The sequence below is a fragment of the Cucurbita maxima genome, unplaced genomic scaffold (assembly GCF_002738345.1).
Source record: "Cucurbita maxima cultivar Rimu unplaced genomic scaffold, Cmax_1.0 Cma_Scf00066, whole genome shotgun sequence".
Classification (NCBI taxonomy): Eukaryota; Viridiplantae; Streptophyta; class Magnoliopsida; order Cucurbitales; family Cucurbitaceae; genus Cucurbita; species Cucurbita maxima.
The window spans coordinates 191,502-215,010 of record NW_019272082.1 but is presented as its reverse complement, the minus strand read 5'-3'; the positions used below and the strand labels follow the sequence as shown (position 1 = coordinate 215,010).

Here is a 23,509-nt window from a genome sequence, read left to right as displayed (position 1 = left end):
GAGAAGCCTAGTAGTTTGCCACCACTCAGAGGGATTGAACACAAGATTGACTTCATTCCTGGCGCGCCAATTCCAAACCGACCAGCCTATAGGACTAATCCAAAGGAGGCTGAAGAGATATAAAGGCAATTAAGTGAACTCCTTGCTAAAGGGGCTATAAACAAGATAACTATAAAGTATATGTATCCAACTTATGACAAAGAGCTTTATGCTTTGGTTCGTGCATTGCAAACCTGGCAACATTATATTTGGCCTAAGGAGTTCATTATTCATACGAATCATGAAATTTTAAAGCATTTGAGAGTACAAAATAAACTCAACAGACGACATGCTAAGTGGTTAGAATTTATTGAAACATTCCCTTATGTCATAAAATATAAACAAGGTAAGGAGAACATTGTTGCAGATGCATTATCACGAAGGTATGTCCTCCTCAATACTTTGAATGCTAGGTTGTTGGGTTTTGAACACATAAAGGATTTGTATCAACATGACATGTTCTTTGCTCCTTTTGTTGAATCTTGTGAAAAAGGAATCATTGTGGATAATTACTTGTTGTTAGATGAACTTTTGTTCCGAAAAGGCAAACTTTGCATACCATCTTGTTCCATCCGTGATACTTATGAGGGAAGCTCATGGAGGTGGTTTAATGGCACACCATGGAGTTTTTAAAACTTATGATATGCTCTCTAAACAATTTTTTTGGCCTAAAATGAGACATGATGTTCATAAAGTTTGTGCTCGTTGCATAGCATGTAAACAAGCTAAGTCTAGGCTTCAACCACATGGTTTATACTCCCCATTACCGGTTCCTAATGGTCCTTTTATTGATATATCAATGGATTTTGTTTTAGGTTTACCTAGGACTAGGAAAGGTTATGATAGCATCTTTGTTGTGGTTGATCGATTTAGTAAAATGGCTCATTTTATTTCTTGTCACAAAACTGAAGATGTAAAACATATTGCAGACTTGTTCTTTAGGGAAGTTGTACGATTGCATGGCATTCCTTAAAACATCGTTAGTGATCGTGGTGTAAAATTTTAAGCCACTTTTGACATGTTTTATGGGGTAAGTTAGGAACTAAGCTAGTACATTCAACTACTTGTCATCCTCAAACAAATGGACAAACTGAAGTTGTTAACAGAACCATGACTGCTATGCTTAGGGCTATTATTGATAAGAATCTTAAGACTTGGGAGGATTGTTTGTCCTTTATAGAATTTGCATATAATAGAGTTGTTCATAGCACTACTAAATGCACACCTTTTGAAATTGTTTATGACTTTAATCCTTTAACCCCCATTGACTTGTTACCCATACCGTCAAAAGAGTTTGTGAATTTTGATGCAAATGCCAAGGTTGAGTTTGTTCCTAAACTACACAAGCAAGTGAAAGAACAAATTGAGAAACAAAATTTCAAGGTTGCCACCCGAATTAATAAAGGACGTAAGATTGTCATCTTCAAGCCAGGAGATTGGGTTTGGGTGCATTTTCGAAAAGAAAGATTTCCTACTCAAAGAAAATCTAAGCTTTTACCACGAGGAGATCCACCTTTTCAAGTTCTTGAGCGTATCAACGACAATGCTTATAAAATTGATTTACCAGGTAAGTACGATGTTAGTACAACTTTTAATGTTGTTGATTTGAGTCCTTTTGATGTAGGTGATGGCTTTGATTCGAGGACGAATCTTTCTCAAGAGGGGGAGAATGATATGAACCACGACCAAGGAATTTCCATACCTCAAGGTCCAATTACAAGGACGAGAGCTAAGAAGCTACAACAAACCTTATACAATTATATTCAAGCTATGGTGAGCTCATCAAAGGAAATTCTAGAAGACGCTGAAAACCTCCCTTATATGTTGTGCAAAGTTGAACTTCAAAAAAGAGATGAATTAAATGCACTTTAAGTTGCATTTAATGAACTCCGCTGAATTTATGAAACTAGTCCAAGGATGAGTCAATAAGCACATTTTATTAATTGCATTATTTAATTATAGTTTAACTATTTGTTTGTCTTAAGCTAGTTTTAAATATAGAAGTTAAGGTTATATTGTAACCACATAGGTTACTATATTCCACCATTAACTAGCCATTTTAACATGGAGGTTATGAGTATTTTTCATTTAGTAGCCCATTTAATTTGGGAGTTATATATCACATAGGTTAAGGTTGTAAGGGCTATATAAAGCCTTCTTTTCTTTGATTAGATCACATTTTGGAATTAAGAATAGAATTTCTATTTTAGCTTTGTTGAGAGCTAAACTTTCTTTGCAAATTCTTGTGTTTAGAACTTGCATGTAGAGTCATTCAAGTGGTATTGATCAAACCTCTTGTAGAGTGATTCGAATCACGAGTTTAGAAACGAGTTTTCTTTACTCTTGATCTTGACCATCAAGATAATCGGTTCTAAACTTTCCCTTGGGTTGATTTTCCATATCACATGATATCTAGCCTATGTCTTTTTTATAGGGCATTCGTAACTATTAACTTGTTCTATCATGTTTACATAAATCGTGAAATAGTCCCTACTACAAGATCCTATCTTAAAATATAAGGGTAGAGTTCACCGTTTGTAACCATGAGGCACACAACTTTGTTTTACCAATTAAATTCAATTGTGAACACACCAAAAACTGTTCACGCATAAGTTAACTTCATACAATACTTATTTTATCATTCATGTTGTAAAATATTAGAGGAAAGTACTCACGGATATAATCACATGCTTAATAGATCAAATTCAGCAGCTCAGCTCAGTTCAATAAAGACATAAATAATAGTTAGTTTATTTTATCATGCTAATTCAATTGAAGGAGAATCTTAAATTGTGATTTAATGTCCTAGGTTTGTTATGTTTCTGTCCAAGTCAATTCTTACCAATAATCTTGAAAAAAAAAATGGAAATGAATATTTAATGCTTGAAAAAGTTCATAATTAGATCCTAATTTATGTTTAAAAAAATCCCTAGAAAAAGGATTAAAAAGACATTTATAATGGTAAAAAATGAACTAAGACACTAAGGAGTCGAAGGGATCTTGTTTAGATGAACCATAAATGGTTAGAACCAACCACGTGATCATCTTTTCACTGTGTAAAAGGTTTTTGGCACCAAATGGAGGAGATGGATTCGTGGGTGTGTATATCTTCGGCCAATTACTCAATCCCATCAATGGGAAACCTAGGAAAAAAGGTCATAGTGCTCGTGTCTCCATCAAGGGGACCCACTGTACCAGCGGGGCCGAGAACACCATGAGATTTGGAGATGAGATATTTTTAGGAGTTTAAGTGGTTTTAAGTTATAATTGAGTATGACCTTATATAGATTTATTTTTGAATTCAAAGGTTTATTTTTGGAGATAGGTTATTTTGGATTTATGAATTTTTGTGAAAGACTTTGTTTTGTTTACAAGGTTATTTATGATGAGCTTCCGCATAATTTATGTTTGCATGGTGTGACGTCACTAATTAGGTTTAGAAAATTAGTGGCGTTACACATTAACTTCCAACCATCGCTCTTTCTCCAATAATTTTCACCATTTCTTCAACAAATTTGTTCTAATTATTGATGGTTTGTTGAAAAATTTCTTAAATTGACAATCAAAATATTCAAGTGAAAAGGATGAAACTATATAATATAATAAAAATCAACCCTAAACCAAGAAATGGGAGTAAGATTATATTAAAGGAAAATAGAAATATGTTTTTAAATTTAAAAACAAAATCTATTACAAACTTTCTTTTTAATTAAGAATAAAAAACAATAAAATATAAATATAGGTTTGATTGAAAATAAATGATAAAAGTGTAATGAAGATTAAATTAATTTTTTCTAAATAAAAGAAAAAAAAAAAGTGCCAAATTCGGGAAGAAAGAAGAGACGAAGACCCCTAGGGTAGGTTACTCTCGTGAACCCAACCCTCTCTCCTCCCTCCAAATTCATCTTTACTTATTCTCTTCTTTTTCAGATTTCGGTAACCTTTCTTGCCGTAAATCATGATTATCCATGGGAATCACAGTCTAGTCTAGTCGGAGGTTGGCTCTTTTTACGACTTCTCCTAACTATAAAAGTTTCATTAAAAATATTCTAGGTATATGTATGTCTATTTTTAATGTTTTGATGATGGAATTGTTTCACATTTCTTTCCTACATTGACGTGTTTGGTGGGCATTTTCTTTGTACTTGGAAGCTGTTGCCATATACCCTCAGCTTGTACTTCTACAACGAACGAAGAATATCGACAATTTCATCGGGGTATGATATCACTACTTATCATTGATGTGATAGCTCTTGAATCCACTGCTTAGTTCCCTCATTTTCTTGTTTTTTTTTTTCTTTTTTTCTTTTTTTTTGTATGTACCTCTTGTTTAGAACTATGCCATTCACAAGCACGTTACCATTAATACAATTTTATGCTTGCTTTCTCTCTATCTGTCAATACATGGTGTCTGAATTTAGGTGTCGCCTATAAGTCTTAACACTTATTGTGAATTCAAATCCATGGAGTAGGAGCAAATTTCATCCAAGTTCCCATTTTTTCCTTGGTATAGTACCTCGATTGTAACCGCCCAAGCCCACCCGTAGCTGTTATTATCTCTTTGGACTTTTTCTTTGAGGCTTTCTTCAAAGTTTTTAAAACGCGTTTGCTAGGGAGAGATTTCCACACCCTTATCAAGAATGCTTCTTTCCCCCTCTCCAACTGATGTGGGATCTCTCATCGATTATCTTAGATTATATGCCAATAGAGAGTTGTAAGATGTCTATCTTTTGAATGGTTGGGAGACTGCAAGCCTTTCACTTTAAGAGGTTAAGATGTCTTTCAATAATTCCCTCTCTGCTGACTTCCTCGGCCTTCCTATTTCCTACTCATGCTAGAAATAGTAATGGAGTGGAGGTGCCAGAGCATGGCCTGTGAAAAGATAAGCACTATTAACTGTTTAGAGCAAAGAAATCTACCCGTTTTCATTGTTTATATACATACAATTAGATTTATATCATATTCTAACTAGAAACAGCACCTGGATGAATAAGTGTTTGAAAATGATCCAATTCTCTAATCAAGTATATCAGATTGACCCTAGGAGATAGTCTGAAGACAAGCAATTTCTTTTAGGAAGGTTGCTATACTCCTATTTGAATACGAACTGAACATCTGAATTCGTGAAAAAATTTAGTTAGTGCACTATCTAAGTTGATAGTTTTAATAGGTGTTGATAGTTTTGCAGAATGGACAAGCCTATTTTCTTTACCTGGTTTGTTAAATTTGGGTTATACACAAAATGTTTCTCTCTCTTTTATGAACATGTAGTAGCTTTTATTAGGCCATCTGTTTTCTACTTCTTTGACTCGGTTATGTTAACCTCATAACGTTATGAACAAAAAACCTTATTGCATCCTAATTTTCTTGATGCAGTGCGTACGGAGCTTTGTACATTGTCAACTGGATCTACCGATACTTTATTGAGACTCATTTTGTCCACTAGATAAGTAAGTCATCTCCTTCCTCGCCCTCTGTTATGTCTTAAAACTGCTTTTAGTCATATTAGATATCAGAGTACCTTGATTTGAAACAATAATTAGGATTTAGAACCTTTAACGCAACAAGTTTTTCTTTTAAATTTTTTGACGGAACATCAAAATACTTATGAAAGCTTATAACCAGAATTCATAATTTTCTGCCTCCTAATTGTGCACCATATTCATTTGTTATAATAGTCCACTTAGCTTTCACGTACTTGAATAATCTTTTGCGTTTACTTCTTGCTATCCATTATGCTAAAATTAACGTTGGAGCATTCAACCTGATGTGTCGCAACATGTTGGAATTATCGACGAATGTTGGAATTATTGACGAATGTTGGAGTTGTACCTTTCATAGATTCTCCTACCAAGTCGGCTTATTTTTCGAAAGATTTCCATATGTTATATAGCCTTTAGTTCATGGAGATATATTATGAAATGCTTGTTATCCTCACGTTAGTTCAAAAGGGTGGCACATAATCACCTTGAGAAAAATTGTGTTGCTACATGTGATTGGAGACATTGGGTAACTTCCTAACACTCTTTGTGAAATTGCAGCTTGGATTTCAGGGCTCATGCAGACGCTACTTTACGCAGAATTTTTCTATTATTATTTCCAGAGGTGACCAAAATCTTTTGCTTCATATATGATCCCAGTGGGGATTTCTTTTTTGAATTTTGCCATGACATTTACTTTTAGAACTTTTAATCTCTGCAGTGGGAAGAACAACCAGAAACTCCAGTTGCTAACCTAAGATCTCGAAAGGATATATATAAAGGAGAAGTCACTTTCACTTAAATGTGAGTTGTATTTGCCTTTTAGTTCTCAGCTATCACAAAATCCTAATCCTGATCTTTCTCGAACCCCTCTGAACGCGTGTTCTTTGATTGTTTAGACGGTTTTTGAGCATGCCGGTCCTTTTCATTGCTACCAAATTCGTAGAGAATACATGCCTGTAAGTTTGTGCTGTAAAGATTCTCCATCTCCATCCACAAACCTATCTTAGTAATTTTAAAACATTATTTAGAAATTTTGTTGATATCTTCGAGTGGTTTAGATAAAGTTGTTGTTCAAGGACGTTATTAGATACGAAGAGAATACTTATATACAACAAAGAATAATGATGAATATTTGTGGTAGGAATCAGTAGATGCACCCGAATATCTCAACTAGGTTGACATATCCTTATAGCACCCTCATCATTTGTTTCATCCCAATACTGAGCCTTCTTTGGTGGTCATATCTGACATAAAAAACTCGAAATTAAGCCCAAGCAAGTAAGGCATATTAACGATACCTTGGTTCATCTCATGTATGGAAACAACATCACTATTGGCTTGGTTAGTTCTTAGATCTGCTTCATCTAATGCATGCAAAGCACATTAGTAGTGTCTTGGTTACTAGTCATCTCAGGCTCACAAGGTGTCGATGGTGCAATGACCCTTTGCTCTTTAGGCTGCAACACAGAATTACATAGTTCCTTTGCTTTTATTTTAGATCTTTCATTGTTGTCCATATCATTACTTTTTTATGCTAATCCTCTCTTCTTCATAGATTGAGGTTCTCTCTTCAGCTTAGTAAAGAAATAAAGATTTTGGCCATCAACGCCTCCAAAAAAATTTCCAAATATCCCAAGGTTCTACAGTGTAGTAGAGATCGCAGTGAAAACTACTCTAGAAGAATATTTGAGGCCATGAATGTAAACATAATGTTGGAGAAGAATCTGATTGGTAGGCATGAACTTAAATCCAACGTTTTTATAGAATCCATCGACATTACTGAAGGTTTCTGAAAAAAAAAAACATGGAATTGTTTGTTCAAAGAATTTCAATAAAATTGTGGAGAGATTATTATATAATATAATTTCAAAGTTCTTATAAAATCGTTTCGAGTAAATGAGTAAATTATCTTACTTTACATAGATATGATCTATTCTACGTTTAACACCCCCTCAATGGGACGATGTACTACTAAGTTCAGATTGCACCTAAAACTGCTAAAAGTAGGAGCTGGCACTGGCTTTGTCATGATATGGGCGAGCTGATCCTTGGAAGATATGAGTCGCACATCAAGCAGACGAGTCGATACTTGTTCACGAACGAAATGATAATCAACCTCAACATGCTTCGTCCGTCGATGAAAGATTGGATTGGTGGACAGATAGGTGGCACCAATGTTGTCACACCACAGGCTGGGCGCTCACGCTTGCGAGATCCCAAGCTTACACCAGAGAACTGGATCCAGATTAATTCGGCGGTGGCATCAGCAACCGCCTTATATTTGGCCTCCGTACTAGAACGAGAAACTGTCGATTGTTTCCTTGAACTCCAGGAGATAAGATTACCACCAAAGAAGATCGCATAGCTTCCCGTGCTTCGATGATCATCAGGATTCTTGGCTCAATCAGCATTGGAAAAGGTACTCAGCAAATCAGTGTTGGACTTTGTAAGATACAAGCACATATCAATAGTGTCATGTTAATAACAGAGAATTCTTTTGATTGCTGCTGAATGTATAGAAGTCAGAGAGGACATGAACTGACACACTCTATTGACACAGAAGGATACAGGATGTGTCAGAGACAAATATTGGAGAGCACCAACGACACTCCAATAGAGATTAGTATCCTCTGGCGAGAGCTTTTCACCACCATCCATGAGAGGAAATTTTTAGGATTAAACTCTTCTTTTATGGGTCCCAAAACCGATATTTGAAATTCCAATTTGATCGGCCAATCCACTGTATTTCAATTCAAGTCATTTATAAAAATGCTGCAATCACAATATAAATCACAATATAACTTAGGACCAAGAATTTGTCAAGTATTTCAGGAAGGTTAATAGTTCATTTCTTTGTTCATAAGATTGAGCCCGTAACTCCCCTATCTAACTCAAGAGAAGTCTTAGCCTGCCGAATTATTAAAATAAAATCCAAAAAATAACAAGAAAAATATAGTAGATTGCCACAAGTCTCAAGGGGAAGTATTATTAACAAAGTGGGTCTTTATGTTCAACTTCAATTATTTTCAAAATAGTGAGAAGGAAACATGACAATATATCATATACTCTCAATCATTGGTTTATAAAGTGAGATCCATATTGAAGCTCGTGGTAGCTTTTAGACCGTCTTCCTATGAAAGTTATTTGCATGGGTAAATATTAAGTGAAACTCTTGAAAAAGATTGATTGCAATTTTACCCTACGATTTATTTATTTGGATAAACTATGGTATTTAAAATAATGGGTCACGATTAGAAAAGATTTATTAAGATTGGTAATAATGTCCTTGACCAAACTAATAGTTACTAAAACAATTATAGGAATAAGAGTTATTCTAGTATAATATTTCATTGAGATTGTCTCATTTAGTGAAATACTTGGCCGATACCACGACTGCAATTGTTTTAAATCACTAAATACCATACCATAAGAAAACATTTATTGGGTTTCAAATTTTGTCACAGTTGTTAGATTTATATGATAGAATTGGTAAATAATTTATAAGTCCTAAGAGAATTTTTATTATCCTTTAAGTAACGTTAAGCCAAAATTAGATTTGCCTATGCTAAGCAACTAGAAAGTTTGATAAGTGCCAACAATGCTGGATTTTGCAAACCTAGAGATCCTTCTAGAATTCTTGCAAACGTTCACAAAGAAAGCTAACTTAACGAATTGATTCCAACCAAGAGCTGGTTAGAAGATGAATGTCTCTTAGATTGAACTTGGAATCCATGATAGTCACTCTTAGATTCCAAGACGATTCACTCCAGAATTAGCTAGATCAAAACTAATTCAATGAATCGGTTTAAGCATCAAACCTAAAGCAAGGTTTGAAAAATAATAACACAAAAAAGGTATCAACAAAACACGAAGGTTTTGTTTGTATTCAACAATGATGCTCAAGCATGAATATTATATGCCTTCAAATAGGCCAACAAGATAACCTAAACATAATGAAGTTCATCTACCAACTACAAATTACAACTACCAATAAAACTAGTAAATAAAAATTGAAGAAAATAAGACATACATGAATTGTCTTAATTGGTAGTTCAACTACCAAAGGCAAAGTCTTCTAATCACTTTCCAATGTCAGGCACTCCATTATTTTTTTGATTTGATATGTTAATGTTATAAAGATTTTTGGGCTCAAAAGTCTTTGTTTCAACTTGTACACTACCGACAATGAGTAGGCGAATGAGCGAAGCCGAGGAAAAGGTTCAGTAGCTTTTTCGGTTTCTTCTTCTTTTACAGTTCAGGTTCCGGAGCTAATATTTCTTTCATTTGTTTCGTCTTTCAAGCAGAATCAAAGGAAAGCAAAGAGAAGAGACCGGCCATATATATATCCTGTTCAGTTCGTAAACTCTCATCTTGTCTTGCTTGAGCTAGCCTTTGAAGATGCCTCTTGAATCTTCTTAACCTTGCTTCTTGTAATTGGTCCTTCGGGTATATGCAGCGGGTCAGTAGTTGAATTCATATCATCCTCTCTTTCTTTAAAAGGATTTGTCCTCAAATCAAGGTCTTCATTCCCTACATCAAATGGTCAGTCACAGTAAAAGTAGAACTTACATTATACTCACCTCTAAAATCTAGCTTGTATGCATTGTCATTGATCCGCTCTAGTACTTGGAAAATACCATCTCCTCTTGGTTGAAGTTTAGACTTTCTATCATTTGGAAACCTTTCCTTTCGAAGATGAACCTAAACCCAGTCACCTTGTTTAGAAATCAATTTCTTTCTTCCTTGGTTCTTGCGCGTGACTAGTTTTTTATTTTTGTTTCCAATTCTTTCTTTTATGTCTGTGAATTTTTTTTTATGTATTCGGCTGTTGAAGAAGTGCATCATTAGCAAACATATTAGGTGGCAAAGCTGATAAATCTAAAGGAGTTAAAGGATTAAATCCATACACAAACTTAAAAGGTGAACAATGAATGGTGCTATGTATTGCTCTATTGTATGCAAATTCCACAAAAAGTAGAGTCTTTTCCCAAGACTTAAGATTTTTGGAAATTAGTGACCTAAATAAGGCTTCTAATGTTTTATTAACAACCTTAGTTTGTCCATCAGTTTGGGCCGTAGAAAATAGAAGCTTAGTTCCCAACTTTCCCCACAAAACTTTCTAAAAATGGCTTAAAAATTTTACATCCCCATCACTAACAATGGTTTTGGGAATACCATGCAATCTAACTACTTCCCTAAATAATAGATTAGCTATGTTGGTAGCATCATTTGTTTTGTTACATAGAATGAAATGTGTATCTTACTAAACCTATCAATTACCACAAAAATGTTATCATGGTGTCTTCTGGTCTTCGGTAATCCTAGAACAAAATCCATGTTGATGTCAATCCATGGTTCACTAGAAAAACCTAACGGTGTGTAAAGACCCTGCGATTGTGTCTTAGACTTAGCCTCCTTACATTTAAAACATTGCTTGCATACTTTGTTCACATCTTTCCACATTTTCAACCAATAAAAATTTTACACAACATGCTATATGTTTTAAATTCTCCAAAATGTCCCGTAAGTCCTTCCCCATGAGCTTACAAGACTTAGCCTCCTTATTCTATTAACTTTGACTCTATTTGAGAGATTATAAGACACTCGTAGAATATTACTAATTTGTATTTCTTGTATTTATGTCTTGTGATCATAACCTAGGTTGAATGGTATTTATAATGGAGGTAGAAAATTTATTCCTAAAATTTCTCAATCTTTTTCATAAAATAACTCATCATTCTCCTAAATTTATTCCTAAAACTCCTCCATCATTTTCCTAAATTTATTTCTATCATCCTAAATTATTTTCCTTAATTTATTCCTAAAATTTATAAATCACTTTCTTAAGATAAATATACAATGACTCATTCAATTGTTGAGGTTAACCCTATCCCGCTATTGTACTTAACCCTATTCGATTAGTGAGGCTTCTTTGCAGTTTTCATGTATTCACTAATGACTCTAACTCCTTTTTCAAATCTAGTTGGTTTGTTCACGTAAATCTCTCGGTCAAACTCTCTATCCAATAAAACATTCTTCATATTCATCTACCATAATTTCCAATTTTATTTATCACAAGTGCGGGAGGAAACGGTATAATAGTGATCTTTGTGACTAGACTAAAAGTTTCATCATATTCTAATCTATATTGTTGAGAGATTCTTGGGGCTATAGTTTGAGCTTTGTATCTCTTGATTGATTCATCCGAGTTGCACTTTATTTTGTAAATCCACTTGCAATAGATGGATTTGACATTTCCTAGTCTTGGTATGACATCATCTCCTAGTCTTGGTATGACATCATCTCCTAATCTTTGTACTGCTTAAGCTTTTTCGTTGATGAATTTTCTCCTCCAAAATTTTGTGTAGGACCCTATATAGGTTTGAAATGTATTATATACCCCAAAATAGAGAGAATCTTTAGGCCAAAGTTTTGGGAGCAAAGTTGAGAATGCCATAATAGAATATACATCAAGGAGAGGTTGGAGCCCAACCAAATCAAGAGTTTGAAAATATAATAGTAATGACCAATCTAGAGGATCTCGTTAATACCCACTAGAAATTGATTCTTGGAATAGTCTAGTAGATAAAATTTTGATAAGTATTTTCCACCCACTAAAAATGCACCGTTCAAAAATGAAATTGTTGCTTTTCAACTGTTAAGAATGAAAAATAGAAATAAAATTGGAATCGAAGGTGTATATTCTCATTGATATTTATAAGCTTAAATAGAATACAAGCTACCAACCAATGCGTACAAATGAAGAAAATATAAAATAATTAAATATTGAGAATAAAATAAAATATACGGTAAATCAAATCATAAATAAAGAATATTAAGATATAATATCTAAGATATATTCCATAAATAATATATACTTTAAATATTATATCTCAACATCAACCGTTTGAAGATTAAACGGTAAGTGAAGTTTAGGAGAGATTCAAAGAGATACTTAGGAAGTGTCATCACCATGAATGGCATTGTATCCAAATGAAAACTCTCTTACGATGAACTAAATAAGTGGTGGATGCTTCCGCTAGTAGAACTATCTTACGATGAACTTTATGAGATCCTAGAAAGAATAGCATCTATACAATGGTAAGTGTACGGATGTGAAAAGCAATTTAGGAAAGATTCAATTTTACTACGTAAAGAAAAAGAATTGACTAAACCTTTGCTTCAAACTCTACCATGAGTTAAATTTAGGGGAAAAAATGTAACAAATCTTATTTGACTAGATTAAATCTCTAATTAAAATAAGGCTTCAATTAAAAAAAATAATAAAAAAAAAATAATAATAATAATGAGCTTATTGGATCTTTAAAAAAATATGGTTCAATTTAGCCTAAAAAGAGAAAGGAATAGACCTGACTTTGACCAAGCTGCGACTATTAACTAAACACGAGAGTTCAATTTAACGGGAAAGAGCAAAGAGATGCAATTAACTCAACCATACTTCAATCCCTAACTAAAGATATATATTCAATTTAACTAGAAAGGTACAAGAAATGACTTGACTCGACCCTGCTTTGTTCTTTGACTAAATACAAGGGTAAATGTTACAAAAAAAAAAAAAAATAATAATAATAAATAAATAAATAAAAAATAAAACTTGATTGGAACAACCTTCCACTTATATATATATAATAAGATTAAGTTTAACCAAAATGAAAAAAAGAATACCTATGAGTGATAGAAAAGGTCAAAATAGCCCAAGTCTATATTGATAAACTATAAAAACATTATATGGTTGATAGAGTTCATAAACTTGTTACATTTGAAAAATGTTGGATTAATCCACCACACCTAAATGGTGTGAAAGTTATCTTATTTATAATCAAATAAATTACAAGGATATGGAAATAGTAATAAATGGAAAGATACCTATGATAATAAGACAAATATCTAATATTTGCCTTATAATAAAATATCAAATATAATATATATGGTAAACTATAATTTATTACTAAATATCCTTAACACCCCACCGCAAGCTAAGCGTCGGATTTAAATGAACGTGAAGCTTGAATTTGAAAAATTCAAAGAGGTTGAGAAACACTTTTTGTGAAGATGTCTACAACCTGGTTTAGAGGAGGCGTAGAGAAACACTTTCTTGGCCATCAAAAATTGCAGAGGGATCGCCGCTCAGCGGCGATGCTGCCTTGGCTTCGACAAGAATATGTCTAACCCATGAAGAGGGATTGTCGCTTAGCGACGATGCTGCCTTGGCTCTAGTGAGAATATGTCTAACCCCAAGAAGTAGAAGGGGAAACCTAGAGCAAGGAACAAAGACAATGTTGAAGCTAGAAGAGTCGCCACATTGGGCGTAGGAGCCAATTTTGGCGAGAAGGGCAGTCGGAAGAGTCGCCACATTGGGTGAAGGAGCCAATTTTGGCAGGAAGGGCGGCGGCAACTTGGTTGGAGAATAGGCCAGTGCGGCACCCAGATTCCGAAAGTAAATCTCTGCAAAAGGTTGATGGGATTGTCGAGTTTCCGTATATTTCTGAAGAGAACACTGATGGGGATCCTGAGATTAGGGTTTTTGTGAAGGATGAAGGGTTGATTAGGAAGAAAATGAGAGAGACTATATTGGCCAAGGGGAAAACCGATTGGGTTGGAAAAGGTGAGGTTGGATGTACAGAGTATGACGAAAGGTGATTTAGAGATCAATAGGGTGGAGCCGAAGAGTAATCAATCGGCTCCACCTGCAGTAGCCATGAAGACTGCCCCTGCGACGTCAAAGCCAGCAGAGATGGTGGAGAAGAAGATTAAAGGATTCAAAATCCATTGAAAAGAAAGGATCTGGGTTGTTAAACCGAGAGGGCTCTGATACCATAATAATGTTTTATTAAACCACCACACCTAAATGGTGTGAAAGTTATCTTATTTATAGTTAAAAAAATTACAATATATGAAAATAATAATAAATGGAAATAACAATAAATAGAAAGATACCTATGATAATAAGACAAATATCTAATATTTGTCTTATAATAAAATATAAAATATAATATATATGGTAATATCTTTAACAATTTCGCAAAAAAGTTCTATCTCAAAAATGTGCCCATTAGTTTTTAATATAGTAATTAATGGGGTGAAAAAGCTTATTGTCCTCTAAATTGGTTCTCTACTTCATTTCATGGTCCCAATAGGTGTGAAAAAGCTTATTGTCCTCTAAATTGATTCTCTACTTCATTTCAGTGTCCCAATCAATATTAGCCTTAAAATCAATACAACTAAGCCATAAAAAACTTAAGGAAATAAAAGTATTTTTGAAAGAGAGGAAGATTGTATTTTATGTTACATGAAATAAAAGTATTTTATGTTTTTGTATTTATTTAACAATAATCTTAATCATCATCCTCAAATAATTTAATTTAATAAAAATATATAAACTAATTACATACTTAAATGGAAGAATTAATTATACTTCTTATATTTCAAAAATCAAATATAGTTAATTTATCTTACTCGTTCTAACATAAAAAATACATATATAAAAATATATTTATTATCCTTAAAAGATGCATTTTAAAACCATGAAAAAGCCCAAAAAGAATAATATATCTGTTACCAGTAGACTTATGCTGTTATTAATGGTATCAGACAAGACACCAAGCAATGTGCCAATGAGAACGTTGGCCCCCAAGAAGACTGGATTGTGAGATCCCATATTGGTTGGAGAGGAGAACGAAATATTTCTTATAAGGGTATGGAAACCTCTCCGTACCGGATGCATTTTAAAACTTGAGGGGAAGCGTGAAAGGGAAAGCCCAAAGAAAACAATATAGAGGGAAACAAAGCATTTCTTATAAGGGTGTGGAAATCTCACCCTAGCAGTCGTGCTTTAAAACCTTGAGTGGTAGCTCAGAAGGGAAAACCTAAAGATGACAATATCTGTTAGCGGTGGACTTGGGCTTTTACAATTTAAAACTTTCTTCTCTTAGATGGGTTTCCAATTCGGACAAATTAGATGTGTATTACTTCTTTACACACGACCCAAACGTGTGAGCGTGGACATTATAGACCGTTTTCGGACACTCAGAGGAAATAGTGACTGTCGTAGCATCATGTTAAACATGATGGTCATTTTAGTCTTATAGTTTACGTGTTCGTACTCATGATAAAGGGGATGTATTCTGATGCATGTGTACAAACAATTATCTATGAGGTCCCCCATATTTTTTATCGTGGTGTAATAAATCATGCAAGACAACCCCCATTATTTCATCAATGGTCAAAATAGCCAATCAATAATAGAAGTCTATATTGATAAACTATAAAAATATTATAGGGTTGATAGAGTTCATAAACTTGTTACATTTGAAAATTGTGTGATATATTGACAAATAGAAAGTTAAAACTTTTCATAACATTGTGTATATTACCGCGTTTTGTCATCATTATCATTTTGAGTATCACCAATCATTATTATCGAGATTTTATTTAAGATCACTGTACAAAGTAGTAAGAAATTCTTATTATAATAAGAACTTTAGAAGTTGCTCCAAAATAGAAAAATAAACCATTCAAAAAAGGCAACAATCATGATAATCATGAAATATTATTGGTATATTATCTATGCAAGTCATATAGTTGACTCAAACAAGATATTTTCTTCCATAACAACTCGACCATAATAAATAATTATCGGCATGTTTCTCAAAATCGCTCTTACAAATTTAACGCACACCTTCTTTATTTTCTGCATTACCTAAATTTTGTCAAAATAAATCTTTTCATTATAGTAATAATTTTCAAAATCACATCCACTTTTTGAATTAATTTTAAATAACTTTCCAAAAGTATTTAAAAAAATATTTTTAACTATTTACAAAGGGTCCATAAATGATAACCATATCAGTGAGAACTACTTACATGCAAAAGGAAGCATGCATTAGCATTAGCATATAAATATCAGTCCATAGCTCTTCCGTTTTCTCATCAGTTACTTCCTTTTCATCTTTCACATTTATCACAAATATTTGTAGAATTCAGTTTTCATGTGGCTCTCTATAAAACCTTAATACTTCTTATTTCCCTTCCGCTACTTCTACTTTTGAACCATGCCTTGGCTGATGGATTAACCTTAGATATTGTTAGTCTTGGTGTTAAGGATAGTTGACCGTTCATTATAAGGCAAATATCTAGATATTTGCCTTCCGCTACTTCTACTTTTGAACCACCTCGCTTTGAACCAGAAACCTCCTCAACATTCAACCCCAAATATTTGGCATGGAGAGCAGCCGATCAACGACTTCTCTGTCTCCTACTCTCCTCTCTCACTGAGGAAGTCATGGCTGTTGTCGTTGGTCTCTCTACTGCACGTGATGTTTGGCTTGCGTTGGAAACTACGTTCAGCCATCAGTCAAAAGCTCGTGAACTGAGACTCAAGGATGACTTGCAGTTGATGAAACGTGGCACAAAACCTGTTGCTGAGTATGCCCGTGCCTTCAAAAAAATTTGTGACCAACTTCATGCCATTGGCAGACCCGTCGAGGACATTGATAAAGTGCACTGGTTCCTTCATGGACTCGGCACCGAATTTTCAGCTTTTTCTACTGCTTAGATGGCTCTCACCCCTATCCTCTGTTTTGCCGATCTAGTCTCTAAAACTGAAAGTTTTGAGTTGTTCCAGCGCTCCCTTGAGTCCTCTGACTCCACTCCTACAGCATTCATAGCCACTAATCGTGGTCGCACCCATGAAAGTCACCCTGCTTCCTTTACCAACCAGCGAGGTCGTTCTTATTCTCACAAAAACAACTCTTCTAATCGAGGACGAACCCACTCAAGTCAGAGTCGTCGACCACCTCATTGCCAAATATGCCGCAAAGAGGGCCATTATGCTGACCGCTGCAACCAACGGTATGTTCGACCTGATTCTTCTCATGCTCACCTTGCTGAAGCCTTTAACACGTCATGTTCTATTGCTGGACCCGATGCTGCTGATTGGTTTTTGGACACTGGAGCTTCGGCCCATATGACTGCCGACCCATCAATTCTGGATCAGTCTAAAAATTACACGGGTAAGGACTCTGTGATTGTAGGAAACGGTGCATCCCTACCCATTACCCACATCGGTACTCTTTCTCCTGTTCCAAATATTCACTTATTAGATGTATTGGTTGTCCCTCACCTCACTAAAAATCTTCTTTCCATAAGTAAATTAACGTCTGATTTTCCTCTCTCCGTTACATTTACTAATAATCTTATTACTATCCAGAATCATCAAACAGGAAGGGTGGTGGCAACCGGTAAAAGAGATGGAGGGCTATATGTGTTGGAGCGCGGCAACTCTGCTTTTATTTCAGCCCTTAAAAACAAATCTTTACGTGCTTCATATGATTTATGGCATGCTCGTCTGGGTCATGTGAATCATTCTGTTATTTCTTTTTTAAATAAAAAAGGTCATCTTTCTCTTACGTCTTTATTGCCTTCTTCATCATTATGTAATACTTGTCAGCTTGCGAAAAGTCATCGATTGCCTTATTCCCGCAATGAACGTAGGTCGTCTCATGTGTTAGATCTTATTCATTATGATCTTTGGGGTCCTTCTCCCGTCAAATCAAATTCGGGTTTTCTTTATTATGCTATTTTTATTGATGATTATTCTCGATTCACTTGGTTTTACCCTTTAAAATTTAAATCTGATTTTTTTGATATTTTTCTTCAATTTCAAAAATTTGTGGAAAATCAATATTCTTCTCGTATCAAGGTATTTCAAAGCGATGGTGGTACCGAATTTACTAGTACTTGTTTCAAAACTCATTTACGTAATTCTGGCATCCACCATCAACTATACACCTGCTCAAAATGATCGTGTTGAGAGAAAACATCGTCATGTGACTGAGACTGGCTTGGCCCTTCTCGTTCACTCTCATCTTTCTCCTCGTTTTTGGGTTGACGCCTTCAGCACTGCAGCTTATATTATCAACCGGTTGCCTACTCCACTTCTTGGAGGTAAGTCACCCTTTGAACTCCTTTATGGCTACACTCCACATTATGACAATTTTCATCCCTTTGGTTGTCGTGTTTATCCTTATTTGCGTGATTATATGCCTAACAAGCTTTCTCCCCGCAGCATTCCTTGTATTTTTTTGGGTTATAGTCCTATTCATAAAGGGTTCCGCTGTCTTGATCCCGCCACCACTAAGCTATATATCACCTGCCATGCTCAATTTGATGAAACTCACTTTCCTGTTATCCCTAGCTCCCAAGCCCAACCTCTTTCCACTATTCATATTTCAAATTTCTTGGAACCACATCTTCATCATATTGATTCATCCCCCCCTACCACTTCATCACCGCACATTCCTCAATCCAGTTCATCCCCGTGTGATATTTGTTCTGACCTTGTAGATGAGTCTGTGCAGGTTGATACTTCTCTTGCAGGTTCCACTTTGCCACCCTCGACTTCTAATTCAACCTCTATTGAACCTCCTGTTGATTTCTCTTCTTTGGGCACTCATCCTATGATCACACGCGCCAAAGCTGGTATATTCAAGGCTCGTCATCCAGCAAATCTTGGTATGTTGGGCTCATCTGGACTTCTCTCTATTCTTCTTGCATCCACTAAGCCAAAAGGATTCAAATCTGCGGCTAAGAATCCTGCTTGGGTGGCTGCCATGGATGAAGAAATTCGAGCGTTACAACAAAATGATACTTGGACTTTGGTTCCTCGCCCTGCCAACACCAACATCGTGGGCTCTAAATGGGTGTTTCGTATTAAATATTTGCCCGATGGATCCGTCGAGCGTTTCAAGGCTCGTCTCGTTGCCAAAGGTTATACTCAGGTTCCTGGTCTTGACTACACTGACACTTTCAGTCCGGTTGTCAAAGCTACCACTGTCCGTGTTGTGCTTTCTATTGCAGTCACAAATAAATGGCCTCTTCGACAACTTGATGTCAAGAATGCTTTTCTCAATGGAACGCTTATTGAACGTGTTCATATTGAACAACCTCCTGGGTATGTTGATCCTCGATTTCCTATGCATGTTTGTCTATTAAAGAAAGCTCTCTATGGCTTAAAGCAAGCTCCTCGTGCTTGGTTTCAGCGTTTTAGCTCATTTCTTCTCACACTTGGGTTTTCTTGCAGTCGCGCTGACACGTCCCTTTTTGTCTTTCATCAGCAATCTAATCTTATCTATTTGCTTCTTTATGTTGATGACATTATTGTTACCGGCAACAACTCATCTCTTATTAACAGCTTTACTCGCAAGCTTCATTTTGAGTTTGCTACCAAAGATTTGGGTTCTCTCAGTTACTTTCTTGGTCTTGAAGCTTCACCCACTCCTGATTGTCTCTTTATCAGTCAGTTAAAATATGCTCGAGATATTCTTACTCGTGCTCAGTTGCTGGATAGCAAACCAGTTCACACTCCCATGGTTGTTTCTCAACACCTGACTGCTGATGGTTCTCCTTTCTCTGATCCTACTCTCTACAGATCTCTTGTTGGCGCCCTTCAGTACTTGACTATTACGCGTTCAGATATTGCCTATGCTGTCAATTCTGTCAGTCAATTCTTGCATGCCCCTACTGCAGATCACTTTCTTGCTGTCAAACGTATTCTTCGCTATGTCAAAGGAACACTCCACTTTGGTCTTATCTTTCGTCCATCCACTGTTCCTAGTACGCTAGTCGCTTATTCGGATGCTGACTGGGCTGGTTGTCCCGATACTCGTCGTTCTACATCCGGCTATTCTATTTATCTTGGTAACAATCTCATTTCTTGGAGTGCCAAAAAGCAACCTACTGTATCACGCTCCAGCTGTGAATCTGAGTATCGTGCTCTTGCCACAACTGCTGCTGAACTTCTTTGGGTTACGCATCTTTTGCATGACCTCAAGGTCCCTATTTCATAGCAGCCCTTACTCTTATGTGACAACAAAAGTGCTATTTTTTTGAGCTCTAATCCTGTTTCTCACAAGCGGGCCAAGCATGTTGAACTAGATTATCATTTCCTTCGAGAACTTGTTATCGCTGGCAAACTTCGTACACAATATGTACCCTCTCATCTCCAAGTTGCTGACATCTTCACAAAGAGTATTTCTCGACCTCTCTTTGAATTTTTCAGATCCAAGGTTCATGTTCGTTCAAATCCGACGCTCAGCTTGCGGGGGGGTATTAAGGATAGTTGACCGTTCATTATAAGGCAAATATCTAGATATTTGTCTTACATTACGGGTTACCATATTTGCCCTTTTACTAAATGCAAATATATTGTATTCATTTATTATTCTTTCCTTTTATTGCTATTTCCTTATTATTTGTAATTTACCTTATTTCTGTATTCTGTAAATGATTATAAATAAGAGAACTCTCACCACCATTTGGGTGTGGTGGATTAATCAAACATTCACACTTGGAGACAAGCCCGATGGAAAGATAGATGTCTCGCCTGTACTTCAAACAGCATGGGCCAAGGCTTGTGACTTGACAGGACCAACTACTATTCACGTGCCCATAGGCACATTCTACGTTCAAAGTGGGAGCTTTAATGGGCCTTGTAAGAACAATGCTATTACTATTCGCATTGATGGCACTCTTGGGGCTTCCTCGAACATTCAAGTTCTAGCTAAAACTAAAGCTTGGATAGGGTTTAAAGACGTAAATGGACTTTCCATTCATGGCGGTGTTATTGATGGAAAAGGATCTGACATATGGAATTGCAAACACTCAGGGAATAATTGCCCCGATGGAGCACGGGTATGCATTATTTAAGTTAGCTAGATATAACAAAATTTAAAATTTTGTCTTGAGAAAAGTTGAAAGAAAATGCATTGTACTAATTCTTGCCCTTGATTGTTTTGAATTTGTAGAATCTTGAAATCACAAATGTATCAATGACTTCAATTAATAGCCAAATATTTAACATTGTGATGCACGGTTGCCAAAATGTGAACATTTAAGGAGTGAAGGTCTCAGATCCTGGCGATAGTCCGAACACTGATGGCATCCATGTGCAGGAGTCATCAGATGTGACCATCCTCAGTTCCAACATCGGCACCGGTGACGACTGCATCTCAATTGGTCCTGGGACCACCAACTATTGGATAGAAAGTGTTACATGTGGACCTGGGCATGGAATCAGATAGGTGACAACAAATCATTTTTGAAAATTATTTTGTTGGTATGAAAAATATATTTGAAATTATAAAACCAAATATAAAATTAGATTTGGAAGGAATAAAAACCTGTTTTAGAAAATTTTTTATCTTCAAACTAGTGATTTTAACTATTTCACTATTTGTTGAATATGTGTTTGTAGCATTGGGAGCTTGGGGAAGTCAACGGATGAGTCTGGAGTGAAAAATGTGACAGTTACATCATCAACTTTTAACGAGACTACGAATGGAGTGAGGATTAAGTCTTAGGGAAGACCAAGTAGTGGGTTTGTTACGGATATTCATTTTCAACACATTACTTTGGATAATGTGAAGAACCCTATCATAATTGATCAAAATTATTGTCCACATGACAAAGGCGGCCCCCATCAGGTATATTAAATTTGATTAATAGAGTTTAAATTTTAAATTTCATAGGTAATTTTTTTTTTTTTTTTATCTCCAACGAGTTGGAATTTATCTTGTTCAAGACGTGTGTTAAATTAGGAGCATTACTTCGGCTACACTTTTAGGTAATGAATTGTGGTGGACAATGTAACATTCACATATCTTCAAAAGAGTGTTATATTATCCACTTTGATCATTGTAAGCTTTTATGGCTTTATTTTTTTGGTTTTCACATAAAAGATCTTGTACCATTGAGATAGTTGTCTTTATTCAATTTTCATGCCATATTTTGATTGTTCTTGTTTGCATGAATAGGATTTGGGAGTAAAAATTAGCGATGTAATATACGAAGATACCAAGGGAACATCAGCCACTAAAATAGGAGTCAAATTTGATTGTAGTCCAACGAATCCTTGCACTGGACTCACCTTGAAAGACATTAAAGTGACTTATGATGATCAAATCGCTAAAGCTTCATGCAAAGGTGTCAAAGGAACTGCCTCTGGTATGGTTGAACCTGCTAGTTGCTTAAAATAGACGAAGTTAATTTTGATGTTCTACATCACGACCTCTTACGAATTTAAATATCGAAAAATGTTCTACATAAAAAATGTACCATTAGTTCTACATAAAAATATAGATATAAAAATACATTTATTGTCCCTAACAGATGCGTTTTAAAAACCTTGTGGGAAAGCGCGAGAGGGAAAGCCCAAAGGACAATATTGTAGCAGTGGACTTATGTTGTTATTAATAGTATCAAACAAGACACCGGGCGATGTGTCAATGAGGACGTTGACCCTCAAGGAGACGGGATTGTGAGATCCCGCATTGATTGGAGAGAAGAACGAAACATTTCTTATAAAAGTGTGGAAACTTCTCCCTAATGCATTTTAAAACCTGAGGGGAAGCCTGAAAAGGACAATATAAAAGGGAACAAAACATTTCTTATAAGAAGGTGGAAACCTCTCCCAGTCCTGCTTTAAAACCTTGAGTGGTAGCTCGAAACGGAAAACCTAAAGATGACAATATCTGCTAGCGGTGAACTTGAACTTTTACAATTTAAAACTTTCTTCTCTTAGATAGATTTTGAACTTGAGCAAATTGGATGTGTATTACTTATCTACACATGTGGGAGTGTGGACTCTATGGACTGTTTTTGGACACCCAGAGGAAATAGTGACAGTCTTATAGTTTGTGTCTGTACTCACGATAAAGAGGATGTATTCTAATGCACATATTATGATGCACGAAAACAAACAATTATACATGAGGTCCCCATATTTTTTTACCGTGGCATAATAAATCATACAAGACAACCCTTATTCTTTCATCACATATTACACGGGGTGATATGCTTACATAAACTTCTTATAAAATCATGGCATAGAAGTTTTTCAATTTCCTTATTTCAACACATAACATAACATGTCATAGCATATTATGGCCCAACGTAACATATCATAGTAC

At 35.4% G+C, this 23,509-nt stretch overlaps 1 long non-coding RNA gene and 1 pseudogene across 5 annotated transcripts; both read left to right on the top strand.

Annotated features, from left to right (window-relative positions):
* Positions 1-3,867: 3,867 nt before the first annotated feature.
* LOC111472170 lies at positions 3,868-6,496 on the top strand. 5 transcript variants are annotated; one of them, XR_002715362.1, is made up of 6 exons: positions 3,868-3,896; positions 3,970-4,036; positions 4,192-4,256; positions 5,416-5,489; positions 6,081-6,144; positions 6,241-6,496. It is a non-coding gene; the product is annotated as an uncharacterized LOC111472170 (long non-coding RNA). The 5 variants fall into 5 exon arrangements; XR_002715366.1 differs by having other exon boundaries at positions 5,416-5,493; XR_002715365.1 differs by lacking the exon at positions 4,192-4,256.
* Positions 6,497-9,707: 3,211 nt separating this feature from the next.
* On the top strand, positions 9,708-22,576 carry LOC111472159 (annotated as a pseudogene).
* Positions 22,577-23,509: the final 933 nt, after the last annotated feature.